This window comes from Callithrix jacchus, chromosome 7 (assembly GCF_049354715.1).
Source record: "Callithrix jacchus isolate 240 chromosome 7, calJac240_pri, whole genome shotgun sequence".
In the NCBI taxonomy this organism is placed as follows: Eukaryota; Metazoa; Chordata; class Mammalia; order Primates; family Cebidae; genus Callithrix; species Callithrix jacchus.
Window position 1 is genome coordinate 46,135,025 of NC_133508.1, and position 6,925 is coordinate 46,141,949.

The window sequence follows — 6,925 nt, forward strand, 5'->3', positions numbered from 1 at the left end:
GAGGCTGAGGCCTCAGTGAGCCAAGATCATGCCACTGCACTCCAGCCTGAGTGACAGAGCGAGAGCCTATCTCAAAATAAATAAATAGGATGGGCGCAGTGGCTCACGCCTGCAATCCCGGCAATTTGGGAGCCAAGGCAGGCAATCATGAGGTCAGGAGTTTGAGACCAGCCTGACCAACATGGTGAAACCCCGACTCTACTAAAAATACAAAAATTAGCCTGGCATGGTGGCACAGGTCTTTAATCCCAGCTACTCAGGAGGCTGAGGCAGGAGAATTGCTTGAACCCAGGAGGCAGAAGTTGCAGTGAGCTGAGATCGCGCCGCTGCACTCCAGCCTATGCGACAGAGCAAGACTCCGTCTCAAAAAATGAAATTAAATAATAAAATAAAATAATTAAAAAAAAAAAAAGATGGCTCACGCCTGTAATCCCAGCACTTTTGGAGGGCAAGGCAGGCAGATTGTTTGAGGTCAGGAGTCGGAAACCAGCCTGGCCAACATTGTGAAACCCTCTCTCTATGAAAAAATACAAAAAATTAGCCTGGCCTGATGGCTCGCACCAGTAATCCCAGCTACCCAGGAGGCTGAGGCAGGAGAATTGCTTGATCCTGGGAAGCAGAGGTGACAGTGAGCCAAGATCGCGCCACTGCACTCCAGCCTGGGTGACAGAGCGAGACTCCGTCTCAAAAAACAGTAGTCACTGGTCACATGCAAACTGCCATCTTACAACTCTTCTTTCCCAGGACAGCAACCCTTTTGTAAAATCAGGAACCAAAAGTGACATTTGCTCACTTGCTCCTGGCAATGACGGCGGAGGACACTGTTCCTGAATTTGGGTTTCTCTTGGGAAGAGGCATCAGCTGATAGTTTTGTGATGTTGGGGGTACAGTTGTTTTCAGAACAGCTGGTATTTGAAATGTGTCTCCCATTCTCGTTCAAGAATATTTTGTGTTTGTTTTCTGTGATGTAAACAATCTCATTGTGAAGACTGAATATATTCAACATGTGATCATAAACACTTGATTAGTTCAAGAAAGGTGGAATATTAATAAATTCAGAGCTTAAAAATGAGAATTGGAAACTGTGGGTGTATGAACTGTAGGAATAGCATCGTGGGAGTGAATGCTCCCAAACTTCTAACCTCAAAACCCAGACAGAATGCTCACTGCAGTAGAGATGCTTCTCTCCTAGGGCTAGTGCCCTCTGCATTCTGATGAAAGAAGCGTTCTGGAGAACAAGCGGTTGGGAATAAATCTGGTTTTTCACTTTTCTCTAATTGAATATTGCTTCTGTTTGGAGTCAGCGCCTTCCCCACCTTCCCAGCACCTCCCAGGAGGGGGAGGGCAGAGCTTCGAGAGCGAGGCTCCCGTGCACCATGGCGACATCATGCCATAAAAGTGTCTTCTCTCTTTTTCAAGGTAAACTAATGTTATTGCCACCAGGAAATAGACCACATGAAAAGAAACGCCGGGAACCTGGAAGCGCTGCGCAGGCAGTCCTTTTCAGCTTCCAAGCTCATTACCCTCCTTAACTAAAGTCAATGGGACGAACACCAGCCTTCTCAAAAGGCCCCTAAACGTGAAGCCTACATATTTAAAATCTGTGACTGCAAAATAACTACATTGAGTCTTCTTCTTGTTCACAATGAATTTTCCATTTTCTCTCTTCTGATAAGTAATGCCTGGCTACCCAGTCCTTGTGTCCTGTGTTATAGAGCTGCTGGGCATGGTGGCTCACACCTGTAATCCCAGCACTTTGGGAGGCCGAGGCAGGCAGATTGAGTCCAGGAGTTTGAGACCAGCCTGGGAAACATGGCGAAATCCCCTCTCTACAGAAAACACAAAAATTAAGTGGGCATGGTGGTGCACACCTGCAGTCTCAGCCACGTGGGAGTCTGAGGTGGGCGGATCACTTGAACCTGGGAGTTGGAGGTTGCAGTGTGCCAAGATCCTACCATTGCAACTCAGACTGTGAGACCGTGAAACCCTGTCTTAAAAAAAAAAAAAAAAAGGTGCTGATCTTGAACTCATTGATGATTTGGGGTGAGGGTGGTGAACAGCAGTAATCAAAACCTCCCCCGTGTGGACAGTGAGGTAGCAGGTGTCACAGTTAACTTGGTGAAAACATGAGTGCCTGTTGGTGGAAGATTTTTCTCCCATGAGGATGCAACCATCTTTGTGTCCGTAAAATTTCTTTTCTTTTCTTACTTTCTTTTCTTTCTTTCTTTCTTTTTTTTTTTCTGAGATAGAGTCTTGCTCTGTCACCCAGGCTGGAGTGCAGTGATATGATCTTGGCTTACTGCAACCTCTGCTTCCCGGGTCCAACCAATTCTCCTGCCTCAGCTTCCCGAATAGGTGGGATTACAGGCGCATACCATCACGCCTGGCTAATGTTTGTATTTTTAGTAGAGATGGGGTTTAACCATATTGGTCAGGCTGGTCTAGAACTCCTGACCTCATGATCCACCCACCTTGGCCTACCAAAGTGTTGGGATTACAGGCGTGAGCCACTGTGCCCTGCCTTTTTTTTTTTTTTTTTTTTGAGATAGAGTCTTACTCTATCACCCAGGCTGCAGTGCAGTGGTGTGATCTTGGCTCACTGAAACCTCCACTCCCAGATTCAAGCGATTCTCCTGCCTCAGTCTTCTGAGTAGCTGGGATTACAGGCACATGCCACTACACCCAGTTAATTTTTGTATTTTTAGTAGAGATTGGGTTTCACCATGTTGGCCAGGCTGGTCTTCAACTCCTGACCTCAGGTGATCTGCCCGCCTCAGCCTCCCAAAGTTCTGGGATTACAGGCATGAGTCACTGTGCTGGCCCTCATGTCTGTGAAATTTCTAGGGGTCCAGGGGTCTGGGGCATGCCAGGGTGCCCCCTGCGAAGTGAAGAGCCAGCCACTGTACTGTCAGCCCCTGCCATCTGTAAGAAAGAATTACGTGTTTGGGAGGTAGCTGGGTTTTAGAGGTCACAGATGCCACATCTGGATGACATGTTCTGGACGATTTATTGGGTGACACCAAAAGCTACCAGCTTGGAGAGGGCCAATAACCAGAGAAGGCGCTTCAGCTCAGCCAGGCTGCAATGCCATGCTCTGCCCTCAGCCCGTAAGGTCCAGCCTCACGCCGTTGATGGTCACTGGTCTCACCACGTGCACCAGCCCCCTGGAGCACTGGCATTAGAGGAGGCTGTGATGGTGAATTTTATGTGTTACCCTGACAGGGCCTCTGTGTGGTGTGTGTGTGGTGTGTGTATGTGTATGTGTGTGTGGCATGTGTATGTGTGTATCCTCTGTGTGTGTGGTGTATGTATGTGTATGTGTTGTGTGTATGTGTATGTGTTGTGTGTATGTGTGTGCATGTCTGTGTGGTGTGTGTGTGTGGTGTGTGAATGTGCATGCATGTGTGGTGTGTGTGTGTGTGTATCGTATATGTGGTATGTGTATGTGTGTGTGGTGTATATATGTTTATGTGTGTATGTCCTGTGTGTGTGTGGTGTGTGTATGCATGTGTATATGTGTATGTGTGCGTTTGTGTGTGGTATGTGTATATGTCCTGTGTGTATGGTGTGTGTGCATATGTGTGTGTCCTGTGTGTGTGGTGTGTCTGTGGGTATGTGTATGTGTGTTTTTGTGTGGTGTGTGTATATGTGTGTGTTCTCTGTGTGTGGTGTGTGTATGTATATGTGTGTGTGTGTGGTGTATGTGTATGTGTCCTATGTGTGTGGTGTGTGTATGTGTGTGTATGTGTATGTGTGTGTGTGGTATGTGTATATATATGTATCCTGTGTATGTGGCGTGTGTGTATGTGTGTGTGGTGTATATGTGTGTGTGGTATGTGTATGTGTATGTGTGTTTCATATGTGTATGTGTGTGTTGTGTGTGTGTTGTATGTGTGTGTGTTGTGTGTGTTGTGTGCGGGGGTGTGTGTATGTGTATGTGTGTTGTATGTGTGGGAGGTGTGTATGTGTGTGTTGTGTTGTGGGTATGTGCATGTGTTGTGTGTGTTGTGCGTATGTGTGTTGTGTGTGGTGTGTGTGGTGTGTGTTGTATGTGTGTGGGGTGTGTATGTGTGTGTCGTGTGTATGTGCATGTGTTGTGTGTGTGGTGTGTGTATGTGTGTTGTGCATATGTGTGGTGTGTGCGGTGTGTGTGGTGTGTGTGTGGTGTGTGTGGGACCCTGATATGGTGCCTAGACATTTGGTGAGACATGACTCTGGGTGTGTGTGTGTGAGACTGTTGTAGATGAGGTGAATGTTTGAATCCGTAGGCTGTCTGCAGCAGCGTGGGAACCCCCCGGAGCTCCCCCTTGCACGGTTTCAGGCCTTCCTCAGGGAGTAGACTTTGGCCAATTGGTTGAACTCCTCCTGCCTGACTGTCTGGAGCTGAGACTTCGGTCTTCTTCCTTCAGACTCAAACGGAAACATCTTCCTAGGTCTCGAGGCTGCTGGCTTTCAGACTGCAACCGCACCACCCAGCCTCCTGGTTCCCAGGCCTTCGGACACCAGCTGCAGCTACGCCACCGGCCCTCCCTGACCTCCAGCTTGCTGCCTGCAGACCTTGGTAGTTGTCAGCTCCATAAGCATGGGAGCCAATTTCTTATTCAAAGAAATACACACACACAAACATACACACACACACACTACACAACATACACACACACACCACACACCACACACATACACACACACACACCACATACGGCACACACACACATATACACACATGTACACACACATATACACATGCACACCAACACATACATATGCAAACACACACCACATGAACACATGCATGTGCACACACAGAGGCATGCGCACACACACACACAAACACACACATCTTTTTCTTTTTCTTTTTTTAACTTTTTTTGAGACAGGGTCTCACTCTGTTACTCAGGCTGGAGTGCAGCCTTGCAATCTCAGGTCACTGCAGCCTCGCCTTCCTAGACTCAAGTGATCCTCCCTCCGCAGCCTCCTGAGTACTTGGGACCACAGGCATGTTTGAGACCAGCCTGGCCAACATGGTGAAAACCCATCTCTACTAAAAATACAAAAAATTGCCAGGCGTAGTGGTGGGCGCCTATAATCCTAACTACTTGGGAGGCTGAGGTTGACGCAGGAGAATTGCTTGAACCCGGGAAGTGGAGGTTGCAGTGAGCCAAGATCACACCATCGCACCCTAGCCTGGGCTCAAGCCTCTCAAGTAGCTGGGGACCACAGACATGGGCCACCGTGCCTGGATTATTTTGACTTTTATATTTTTTGTAGAGACAGGGTCTTGCTATGGTGTCAGGCTGGTCTCAAATTCCTTGGATCAGGTGATCCTTCTGTCTCAGCCTCCCAAAGTGCTGGGATTACAGGTGTGAGCTACCTTACCTGGCTCAATGTCCCCACTCCTTTTCTTGTCTTCTTTTGAGAAAAGGTTTCACTCTGTCAGCTAGGCTGGAGTGCACTGCTCACTGCCTCCTGGGCCCAAGTGATTCTTCCACCTCAGCTTCCTGAGTACCTGGGACCACAGGTGGACATCACCATACCTGGCTAATTTTTTTTCTTTTTCTTGTTTTTTTCTAGAGACAGGGTTTTGCCATGTTGCCCAGACTGCTCTTGAATTCATGGGCCCAAGTCATCTTACCCCCTCAGACTTCCAAAGTGCTGGGATTACAGGTGTGAGCTACTGTGCCTGGCCAAATGTACCTTTTAATCCATGCTTTGCCTCATATTGAGCTGAGATTGTAATAGAACTAGAGGAAGGACAGGCTTTCCTCCAGACCTGGACCTGGAGACTGGATGCTTTGGAGGTTTATAAAGTTTTTAAGGCAGGGCCCAGTGGCTCCTGTAGTCCCAGCTACTCAGGAGGTGGACGTAGGAGGATCGCTTGTGCTCAGGAGTTCAAGGCTGCAGTGAGTAGGATTGCACCATTGCACTCCAGCCTGGGTGACGGAGTGACACCCTACCTCTTTTAAAAAAGCAAAAAAAAAAAAAAAAGGCCTCTAAGGAGGCTTGTTTTCATTTGCAGCTACAAGAGCTGCTTGGGGCAGTTCTGAAATTCTGAAATCATTTGTGTATTGAGTGGAACTCACGGTTGCTGGGCAGGCAGGGGCCAGGTTGCAGTGATGCTCTTTCTGCTTACCTAGTGTTCATTCTTCCGTCTTCTGATGCAGCACACCAGTATTGGTCTGGAAACTCACCCCTCACCCATGGGACACAGTCTTGATATAGCTGACTGTTAAAATGTTCCTCCCTGCCTGCCAAGAACCTGGGTATGTGACACACGTTCCATCCATCAAATGCTCCCTCTCTGAAACTGGGATCCTTAGCAGAATTACACAAAACTTTATTTTTCTGAGACAGAGTCTGGCTCTGTTGCCCAGGCTGGAGTGCAGTGGCGAAATCTTCCCTCTCTGCAACCTCGCCTCACTGCAAGCTCCACCTCCCGGGTTCAAGTGATTCTCCTGCCTCAGCCTTTGGAGTAGCTGGGATTACAGGCACACAACACCACACCCAGCTCATTTTGCATTTTCATTTATTTATTTATTTCGAGACCGAATTTTGCTCTTGTTGCCCAGGCTGGAGTGCAATACTTGGCTCACTGCAGCCTTCACCTCCATGGTTCAAGTGATTCTCCTGCCCCAGTCTCCCGAGTAGCTGGGATTACAGGCATGCGCCACCATACCTGGCTAATTTTGTATTTTTAATAGAGACAGGGTTTCACTATGTTTGTAAGGCTGGTCTTGAACTCCTGAGCTCAGGTGATCTGCCCGCCTTGGCCTCCTCAAAGTGCTGGGATTACAGGCATGCGCCACTGTGCTCGGCCGATGTTTGTATTTTTAGTAGAGTTGAGGTTTCGCTGTGTTAGCCAGGCTGGTCTTGAACTCCTGACCTCAGGTCATCTGCCTGCCTCAGCCTCCCAAAGTGCTGGGATTTC